Below are 11,230 nucleotides of genomic sequence, written 5' to 3'. Positions count from 1 at the left end.
GTGGTGGGATACGGTGAAGGTGAGTGCTAGGGAGATGTATGCGAACCAGGGCTTACCTGCTATACCGTGGGAAGAGTTTCGGAGGGCTATGAGGAAAGAGTTTGTACCGGAGCATGTGAGCGATGGGCGAGGGAGGAGTTTGATGGGTTTAAGATGACATCGATATGTCGATTCTTTGAGTACTACAAGCGGTTTAATGAGAAGTCTAGGTATGCTGAGGATATGGGTTTGAGTGAGGAGAACCTGGCGCTGAGGTTTGAGAGAGGGTTGACACCCAAGATTATGGATAAGTTACCCGCGGGAGTCCTTACCGATGTTAAGGAATCTTATGAGAGGGTCGGGAGAGCTGAGAGGTTGGTGGAGATGGCTCAGGAAAGAGTGAGTGAGAAAAGAAAGGCTGAGAGTGAGGGTGGTGGCCAATCTAGTCATAAGAAAGGCAACCACACCCAAGCTAGAGGGTTTTCTTCCGAGTCGATCGGGATTCGATCTTTGGGGCTTCCTTTGGGCGTGGCCGTGTGAGTAGTAGTGGTAGTTGGGGGATGACCTGCTATGGCTGTGGTGGTGTAGGCCACAAGAGACATGAGTGCACGAGTGCACCGGGAGCTTTTCAGGGATCGGCTCGGGGGAGCTATTCTCAGGGACCTGCACAGAGTTATGCGAGTAATAGACCGTCTGGGTCATGGTCTAACCAGGAAAGTAAGAGCTATCAGGGTGGAGGTAACCGCAATGGCGGTAATTCTTATCAGAAACCAGCTACGAACAACAACAACAATCAGGGGTCGGGTGCTAAGCCGACCACATCAGCCAAGATCTTGTCCGGGAGGTGGACAAAGACCGATGGAAAGTCGTTCATGATGGACAAGAAAGCAGCTGAGGAGGATGCAAATGTTATCACTGGTACTTTTCTGTTAACGGTATTCATACCTTTGTTTTGTTTAATTCGGGGGCGTCTCAGTCGTTTGTATCTTTGAGTCATGTTAAACGGTTGGGTTTGAGGGTATATGAGTCTATAAGCGAGAAAGTTTTTATACCTTCGGGTGAGTCTGTATCATGTGGGAGGTTTTTTAAAGATGTGTCTATGATAGTTGGGCAAGTTGATCTACCTGTAGACTTGCTAGAGTTTCCTTTTGACGGTTTTGAGATGATAGTCGGGATGGATTGGTTGGAAAAGTAAAAAGCTAAGATAGACTGTCATTAAAAGAAAGTGTCTTTGAGATGGCCTAAGGGTGTTAGTGTGTCTTATCGTGGGTTTCTAGTCAAACCCAAAGTTAAGTTGATTGCAGCTGTCACCTTGAAGTCTTATCTGAGAAAGGGATGCCCTTTGATTTTGTGCCATGTGAGAGATGACCGGATAGAGAGTCCGACAGTTGATCAGATACCAGTGGTGGGAGAGTTTGCAGATATTTTTCCAGAGGAGATTCTAGGGTTGCCACCGAAGAGGGAGATAGATTTCACCGTTGAGTTGAAACCGGGGACGGGGCGAATCTCTAAGGCACCGTACCGGATGGGTCCTAAAGAGATGGAGGAGCTCAGGAAACAGTTAGATGATCTGATAGGGAAGGGATACATTAGACCTAGTGTATCGTCGTGGGGAGTACCAGTTCTTTTCGTGAAGAAGAAAGATGGGAGTTTGAGGTTGTGCATAGATTACAGGGAGCTGAACCGAGTGACGGTGAAGAACAAGTATCCTTTGCCAAGGATAGATGACCTATTTGATCAGTTGAGTGGTGCATCAGTCTTTTCTAAGATTGATTTGAGGTCGGGATACCATCAGGTGAAGATTAGAGAGATAGGCATACCAAAGACAACTTTCACGTCGAGGTATGGTCATTATGAGTACGTGGTGATACCGTTTGGGTTATCTAATGCACCGGCTGTGTTTATGGACTTGATGAACAGAATCTTCAGACAGTTTTAGGACAAGTTTGTGGTGGTGTTTATCGATGACATCTTAGTCTACTCTAAGACTAAGGAGGAGCATGAGGAACATCTGAGGATTGTGTTGCAGACTTTGAGGGAGCATGAGTTATATGCTAAGCTATCTAAGTGTGAGTTCTGGTTAGAGAAAGTTGCTTTTCTGGGACATGTGATCTCTAAGGAGGGAGTAGCTGTGGATCTGGTGAAGATTGAGGCAGTGACAAAGTGGGAAGCACCAAAGAATGTTGCTGAGATTAGGAGTTTCTTGGGTTTAGCTGGATACTACAGACGGTTCGTGAAAGATTTCTCCAAGATAGCTAGACCTATGACAGCTTTGATGAGGAAAGAGAACAGGTTTCGTTGGGATGAGAGTTGTGAAAAGGCGTTCCAAACATTAAAGGAGCGTTTGATCACAGCTCCTATCTTAGCATTGCCTGAAGGGATCGAGAACTTTGAGGTTTATACAGATGCCTCAAAGAATGGGTTGGGATGTGTGTTGATGCAGAACGGTAAGGTGATTGCCTATGCTTCTAGGCAACTGAAGCCGTATGAGGAGAACTACCCTACACATGATCTAGAGTTGGGTGCGGTGGTGTTTGCTCTCAAGATATGGAGACATTACCTTTATGGGGCGACCTTTAAGGTATTTTCGGATCACAAGAGTCTCAAGTACATCTTCACTCAAAAGGAGTTGAACATGAGACAGAGGAGGTGGATGGTGCTGATTGGCGATTATGACATGGATATTATCTACCATGAAGGGAAAGCCAATGTTGTTGCAGATGCTTTGAGTAGGAAGAGTGTACATTCCTTGTGTACAGCTCTATCTTTGATGAGGTTGAGAGATGAGGTGGGGAATTTTGGGATACATATGATGCAGAGAGGGGATGTTTGGGGAGATTTGACATGCGATCGATCTTTATGATGATATTCGAGGTAAACAGGCTATGGATCCTAAGATGGTTGAGTAGAAAGCTGGAGTAGAGAAAGGGACAGTGTCTCGATTCTCTATTCATACAGATGGTAGTTTGAGGTTCGACGGTAGTTGGTGTGTCCCTAATGATGAGGAGCTGAAAAAGACAATCATGACAGAGGCACATTGTACACCGTATTCAGTACATCCAGGTGGTGACAAGCTATACAAGGATTTGAAGAACACGTTTTGGTGGCCTGGGATGAAGAAAGAAACAGCTGAGTTTGTGGCCCGTTGTTTGACATGCCAGAGAGTTAAAGAGGAACAGCGACGACCACAAGGTAAGATTCAGTCTTTAGAGGTACCTGAGTGGAAGTGGGAATCCATTTCTATGGATTTCATCGTGGGTTTGCCAAAGAGTCAACATGGTAACAACATGATATGGGTAATAGTGGATCGACTGACCAAGTCAGCTCACTTTGTACCAATGAAAGATACATGGACTAAAGCACAATTAGCTATGGATTATCGGAAGAATGTGCTTAAGTTACATGGAGTCCCTAAGGACATAGTGTCTGACAGAGATGCGAGATTTATCTCAAGGTTTTGGAAAGAGTTGCAGGAATCTTTGGGAACAACTTTGAAGATGAGTACAACTTTTCATCCTGCGACAGATGGTCAGACTGAGAGAATAAACAAAACTCTTGAGGATATGTTACGAGCTTGTGTGATGGACTTTGGTGGTAGCTGGGAACAGAGGTCGGATTTGATAGAGTTTTCTTACAACAACAGCTACCACACTAGTATTGTCATGGCACCATTTGAGGCTTTATATGGGAGGAGATGCAGGAGTACAATTTGTTGGGACGATAGTGCTGAGGTAGTGGTTCTAGGACCAGAGATGGTACATGAGATGGTTAAACAGATTAAGATGATCAGGGAACGGATGAGAGCAGCTCAGGATAGGCAAAAGAGTTATGCAGATCTACATCGCCGGGATATAGAGTTTCAGGTTAGGGATAAGGTTCTTCTGAAAGTGTCTCCTATGCGTGGGGTTATGAGGTTTGGGAAGAAAGGCAAGATGAGTCAGAAGTTCGTTGGGCCTTATGAGATCTTGGAGCGAGTTGGGGAGGTTGCATATCGTCTGGCTTTACCAGCTGCGTTAGAGAGAGTGCATAATGTGTTTCATGTATCGCAGCTGCGGAAGTATGTGAGTGACCCGTCACATATGTTAGAGGCAGAGAGCTTAGAGCTAGATGAGTCCTTATCATATCTTGAGGTACCTAAGTAGATTCTTGACCGGAAGGTTAGGAAGACTAGGAGTGGTGAGACAGTTTTGCTTAAGATCCTTTGGTCTAACCACGAGACTGAGGAAGCTACATGGGAGGCAGAGGATGCCATGAGAGAGCGCTACCCTTTCCTTTTTGATCAGGTATGTATGGTTACGGGGACGTAACCTTGTTTCTTTTAGGGGGTAGGAGATGATCGCAAAGAGTTTTTAAGAGTTTTTACACCCTCTTTATGTTGTGTCGGTATGGTTGTTGTCTTTGAGTCGGGTTGAGTTTGGGTTAGTAACATGTTTTATGTTGAGTTTTGTTTTGGTTGTTGAGTCGGGAGTGCGTAGTGTCTGTCTTTGTTTTGTTGTGGTTTGAACTTCGGGGACGAAGTTCTTTTTAAGGAGGGAAGACTGTAATACTACGTATTTATGAGTCTCTGGGTACTCTATCGAGTAGGCCTTACTCTGTCGAGTAAGGGCGAGCGGCAGATTAAAATAGTTTCTGACCTATTGGGTACTCGATCGAGTAACGTGGATACTCGATCGAGTAAGGGGGCACTCGATCGAGTACCTTAGCTACTCGATCGAGTACCTTAGCTACTCGATCGAGTAGCCGGTTTACGGGGGATGGTTTCTTGGGTTTTGTTAATAATGCGATTAGAGTATATAATACTTTCGTCATTGTTCTTAAAACACTTTTTAAAACCTAATCACCGTGAGAAGAGAAATCAAACTACGTCATTCGCTTTAATCGCATTGTTGGAAAATCCTGGAGCTTGGAAAGTCGGATTTCACCTTTCTTTATACCGTTGTGATCCTTGCGTCGAGGGTAAGACCTATATACCGTTTTTATAGTATTTCTTTAAAGTTGGTTAAACCCTAATGTTGGGAATTGGGGGTTTTTTGGTACTTTATGCTTGGTAGTGATTATATGTTTGTATATTAGGAGGAGGATTCGTAGAGGAAGCGTTTTGATATCAGCTGTGAGATCGTCTGATTGTTGTGCTTTCCAGATAGGGTTTCCCTACTCATTATTAATTACATAATGTGTGGTGATTGTGCTGTAGTTAGTGATTGTTGACTGATTCAGACGGTTGTTGATGTTGTATTGTGATTGCTGATTGTTTGTCTCTGGTTCTCGAGATGCGTTCTCGGCTGAGTGGAGTCACTTGCGGGAGTGGCTTCACGCCCTAGTTTCGCCTTTCGTGGAACCCACCACGGAAGGGGATGTGCACATTAATGGGACAGGGTTATCGCTCGGTATGATGAGCGGGGATTTGGTGGGTACGGCTGCGGTCCCCCACTGGCAGGGCTGGTCCAGTGGACAGTCGGTGACGGAGATTGATTGGAGTGGGTGATTGTGTGTGGCTGCTTGAGCTGTCTTGATTACTGTATTGTTGGTTATATAAATTTTATGAATAGTACTGACCCCGGTTTATTGTTTTAAAACCTGCGGTGATCCATTCGAGGATGGTGAGCAGATATTGAGCAGGTGTGAGTTGAGTACTGGGATAGCTGGGATGTGCCACCGTCTGATGATAGAAGTCTTCCTCTGTAGCTTAGTAGTTTTCATAAACATTTCAGTTAGATCTGTAGACAGTTGGTTTGAGAACATGTATACGTATTTTGGTTTTGTTTTTGGACTGTAACCTTTCGCTAAATTATTTCTATTTAAACATTGTTTCATTATTGTTTATTTGATTATCATTGCCTCGGGTAACCGAGATGGTAACATCCTTATACCTGGGTGGTCCTGGTAAGGCACTTGGAGTATGGGGGTGTTACAGGCGTGGTAGTGTGGACATGGGTCACCCGCGGCGCGCGTGAAAGGGCTTGAATAAGCCTGGATTTGTGGAGTCGCCACCAATTTTTATGGGAAATTGGAACTGTTGGAATACCTCATGCCATGTCAAGACACAAAGTAGTGATATGAACACTAAGAACTCGTTATCCTTAGCATTCTATGTCTAGAATGACTCTCGTTGCCAATGAACATGGACGTTCACAGAGATCTCGAGTAAGGGTGGGGGTACGTATTAGGAAGCTCTTTAATTCGAACACCTAATCCCGCCGCCTCGATAGCGTCCTCTACTAATGATTAGGGAAATCGTTCATAGTTGATATGTCGTCGATTATATGCATGCAATGCAACATCCAACGTTTTAGTCCTAGCATGTGAGATTAAACTATGTCGGTGAACATGTAGTTTAGCACTCAAATTGGTGTCGAAGTGGAAATTTAGATTAATTACATGTGAATGCCAAGTAAATAAATCATACAAGAGCGATAAATAAACTATAAATGGTTTAATTGATTTACGTCAAAAGCACGCTCAAAACGGAAATTTGAAGAAGAAAATAAAATAATCAGAATCAAAAGTATAAAAACACGTCAGATTAGAGGCGATAATACGATTAATAGTCAATTTAATACATAATTAAAAGCTACGTTAATGCGAGAAAGAGTTCTGGGATAGAAGCCAACCCAGAACAGGCGCAGCATCTGCTGCGTCCTCTGGAAGAGGCGCAACTCTTCCTGCGTCTGTTCTTGAGTGGAATCTCGCTGTGAAGTCAGAATCGCGGATTGTTAACGTTCATTGGTAATTTTAAGGTCGATTATTGATATTTAGACTCAAGTTGAAGTGATTTAATAGATTACATGCATCTGTAACCGTCATAAAACGAACCAAAGGCGAGAATTTACAGCGGTTTACATAATTATACGACGAACTCGTGTCGGATTTAATAAAGGAGCAAACTTTGAACTTGAAAACGAAATTGATAAAATAAATTGAAATTAAGTAAACTATGTACAAAAGACGAATTTCAGAGAATCGATATGAACGAATCGAGCCTCTAAAATCTGGGTTTGAATAAGATGACGAAAACCCGCAAACATCGAATTATAAGGGATTTATGTCGATTAAACATTATGATTTGAAAAGAATTAATCAAGACGTGATTTATGTACTGAAACAAACAAAAGAAACGAAAGGAAATAAGAAAAATAGAAAGAGTTGCAGAACATCGAGGAAGAAGGAGAAGAGCAGAAGCAGCGGCAGCCTTTGGAAGTGGCGCAACATATACTGCGATTCTTCGAAGAGGCGTAGCTGCTGCTGTGTTTCTTCTCGACGTCAGACCTTTGTTGTTTTGTGAAAACGGTTTTAAATAATGGATATTAAAGACGGTTTTGAACGTGCTCTTGATATAAATCTTACATTAATAATACAAAATAAAAGTACAATAAATAAAATAGGTTTTTACACCCTCAGACTTACATATTAGCATCGCGAGATTTAACTAAATCGGTTTTTAGGGGTAACTCGACTCGATCTATGCAAATATAAAAGTGCCCTTGAAAAAGGAATTTAAAAGATTGATTAACTAATTGTGTAGTGGTCAAATTGGTCGGTCATGCAAACGTGACTGGTACTCAGAATGATCTGAGCTTACGTGATCGACTGATCAAGCACGTAGGCATCAAAAAGCAAAGAGCGCGGTCTAGAATGCAAAGGGAGAAGAGAAGGACGGACACTCGCGTGAAAAATATGTGAGGCGAAGGCCTCTATTTATACTAATCACGAGGGGTAGGGTTTAGGAAAGGGATACGGAAGGAAAGATCCGGAAACAACCAACTTAGGTTGAAACATGGAAACTTGAAAAAAAGAAAGCCTTGAGAAAAGGCGCAGCAAGACCTGCGCTCCTTGGAAGAGGCGCAGCACTTACTGCGTCCTTTTCCGGGTAGGATTCTTCTGCGCAAGAAAACGCGTTTGACAGCCTGTCGTATTTTAGGCATAACTTTCTCTACAAGACTCGGAATAAGGTGATTTCGGTGGCGTTGGAAAGCTAAAAAAAAGATCTATGACTTTTAGTGAAATAAGCGAGGCCCAAAAAAAGTCGTTATCACGTCGTAAAACGGGCCTAAATGTTGGGTTGTCATTTTAGCTAAATGAAATGCACATTTTGTAATGTAAACTTTAAGTTTAGCCCAAAGAAATTACATGGGACTGAAAATGAGATATACTCATAACATTTTATGATATCCTAATGTTAGGTAGACAAGCACATTGCTTTTTGAGTCGGGATTTGACGGTTTTAAGAAATGAAGACGGTTTTTGACCCGGACTCCAAATGTACTCTATTTACTGACAAAACGACCGTAATGACACCTAGACCACAACCAAGGGGTAGACACAAGTGTACGAGTTACCTTTTATTAACCGATTTACAAAATGTCATAAAATAGCGATATATGCTAAACATGCGGCCCAATCATCACCGGGTGTTTGGCGGGAGGTGCAGAAACGAGGTGTCTACAGGTAGTTGACCCGTCCTCCTTTGAGAGCTAGAAAAGGCTAGTTGAGCCATTTGTTGCTCTAGCATCTTGATGGCGTCATTATGACCTTGATCGTTCTTTTGTGTTTGAGCCAACAATTCCCTTTGCATTTGTACCATCAAGGCCTCAAGTTTACCCCCTTCTTGGTTGTTTTGTTGGACATTTTGAGATGGTGGACCTTTTGTTTTGTTGGAAATTTTGTTGAGGTGGCCTTTGTTGTTGCTTTTGACTTTGATAGCCCGGTGGGTAATTGTACTTTTGCTATGGTGTAATGTAAGCATTTTGTTGTTGTTGTTGAGGTTGGGGTTGAGGTTGAGGGTTAATCACATTATTACTTTTGTAAGACATGTTCGGGTGAAATCTTGAGTTCGGGTTATAAGTATTTGAAAATGTACCCGGTGGATATGAATTTTGTCTAAAAGTTTTATAAGCGCATACCTCCTCCATAGTAGCTTGCAAAGAGTGGCATTATGACCCACACCTCCGCAACCTTCACAAACAATGATTTGACTAGTAGAGGATCCATCATTGAGTTGTTGAAGAGAATCTTTAGCATCTCGGTCCACCAATTGTTTTTGGTGTAAGGCAAGTTGAGCCAACAAAACCGAATTATCGAAAGATTCCTCCTTACCCTTGAGTGGTGCACTTCGGGAATTGACATATTGGGCATCATGAATTGCCATGAATTCAATCGTGGCATGAGCAATATCTGTAAGACTACGGTTTTATGAGTCTATGGGTACTCTATCGAGTGGGGCTTACTCTGTCGAGTAAGTAGTTTTTGACACAAAACAGTAGTCTGCCTGTAGGGTACTCGATCGAGTAAGTTGGGTACTCGATCGAGTAGGGGGCACTCGATCGAGTAAGTGCCTTACTCGATCGAGTAAGTGTGTTTTACGGGTCTGTTTTGACGGGTTTTGCTAATAACGCGAGATTAATATAAAAGGTTTCAGTCATTTTCTTTAATCACTTTTCACCTTTCTAAACCTTTCAAAAGAAAAAGAAGTTACGTAGTTCTCTCTCATCGCGTTGTTGGCAAATCCTAATGGCTAGAGTCGTCGGATCGTTAAGTTCTTTACGCCGTTGAGACCGTCGTATTATGGGTAAGATCCTTGTACCGTTTTTATATTGTTTCATTGATTTTGGTTAAACCCTAATTTGGGGATTTGAGGGTTTTTATGATTGTATGATTAAGGTAGTATTTGTATGAATGTATGTGTAGGAGGAGGGTTCGTAGAAGAGAGGTTTTGAGACAGCTGCTAGATCGTCTGATTCTGTGATTGCTGTTCCAGGTAGGGTTTCCCTACTGGGTATTAATTACATGATTTGTGGTGATTGTGCTGTAGTTAGTGATGGTTGATTGATTCAGACGGTTGTGATTGTATATTATTGATTGTTTCAGACGGTTGTTGATTGGTTTGTATCTGTCTGTGATCTTCAGGGCGTGTCCCTGGCTGAGTGGAGTCACTTGCGGGAGTTGCTTCACGCCCTTGATTCGCCTTCTGTGGAACCCGCCAAAAATGGATGTGCACATTAATGAACATGGGTTTATCGCTCAATGGAGATGAGCGGGGATTTGGCGGGTACGACTGCGGTCCCCCACTGACGGCGTGGAGTACTTGTTGCGATGGGTACTCTGGCAGGGCTACACACTTTAGTGTGTAGTTAGTTATGAGGTGATTGGAGATGGAGACTGGGATTGTATGTGGACTGTTTGTATGATTGTTTCAGTGTGGCTTTGATTGTGTAATTAGTACTGACCCCTTTTAAATGTTCTAAAAACTGTGGTGATCCATTTAGGGATGGTGAGCAGTTATTGAGCATGTATGATATGACGCGTATGAGATAGCTGGGATGAGTCATCACGTGGCAGTTAGAAGTCTTTCGCTGTGTCAGACGATGTTTTATAGTTTTATCAGTAGACCGTTATTGCTAGGAACCAAGCATCTAACCCATGATGTGGGCATTGCCTTTGCAACTCCTTGTACCTTTCCCAAGTTTCATATAAGCTCTCAAGAGCTTGTTGACGGAATCCCGTGATTTGGCTCCTCAAAGTTTGAGTTTTCTCCGATGGAAAAAACTTTTGATACAAAGCAAGAGCCAACGTTTCCTAATTTGTGATTCCCATAGCGATGCCATCAAGGCTATTGATCCATAACTTTGCCTTGTCCTTCAAAGAGAAAGGGAAAAGTATTTCCATAATTTGTTCTTGTGTGACTCCCGTTTGCCGAATCATGGAGCAATAGTCACAATAATTTTGAATGTGCGAATTGGGATCCTCCAAAGGACTTCCCCCAATTTGCTTCCTCTCCACAAGGCTAATGAAAGCCGGTTTGATCTCGAATTCAAGGGCGGTAACTTGATTAGTAGTAATCCCGGCCGGAAGCATAGTCGCGGTGGGCTTTGAATGATCGGAAAGTGTCACCATCTTTTTAGTTGAAGATGGTGGTGGTGGTGGAGATGATGAACAAGAAATCTCCTCCTCTTCTAAAGCTTTAAGATCGTCTAAGTAAGACTTTCTTGCACTTTCAATTTGCACGGGAGAAGCGGCTTCTTTAGTTTCTTTCAAAAAGCATCGTCTTCTACGTAAGGTTTTCTCGGGCTCGGAATCCGGTGAAAGTAAATCTCCAATACGAGAAGACATGGGCATAAGACAACAATCCCAAGAAATTCGTAAGTAACGGTCTCACGGAATAAGTGTTCATCAAGATAAATGAAAACAAGATAGAAATCAACAATTCTAAACGCAATAAAACCTTGCTCCCTGGCAACGACGCCAAAATTTAATA

The 11,230-nt window shown here is 42.7% G+C and overlaps 1 non-coding gene across 1 annotated transcript; it reads left to right on the top strand.

Annotated features, from left to right (window-relative positions):
* Positions 1 to 10,390: 10,390 nt before the first annotated feature.
* LOC141650827 (small nucleolar RNA R71) lies at positions 10,391 to 10,497 on the top strand. The gene has a single exon (XR_012546839.1). It is a non-coding gene; the product is annotated as a small nucleolar RNA R71 (small nucleolar RNA).
* The last annotated feature ends 733 nt before the right edge of the window (positions 10,498 to 11,230 follow it).

Source organism: Silene latifolia, chromosome 3, assembly GCF_048544455.1.
Source record: "Silene latifolia isolate original U9 population chromosome 3, ASM4854445v1, whole genome shotgun sequence".
Classification (NCBI taxonomy): domain Eukaryota; kingdom Viridiplantae; phylum Streptophyta; class Magnoliopsida; order Caryophyllales; family Caryophyllaceae; genus Silene; species Silene latifolia.
Note: the sequence above shows the minus strand (reverse complement) of the source record. Positions and strands in the feature narration are given on the sequence as shown.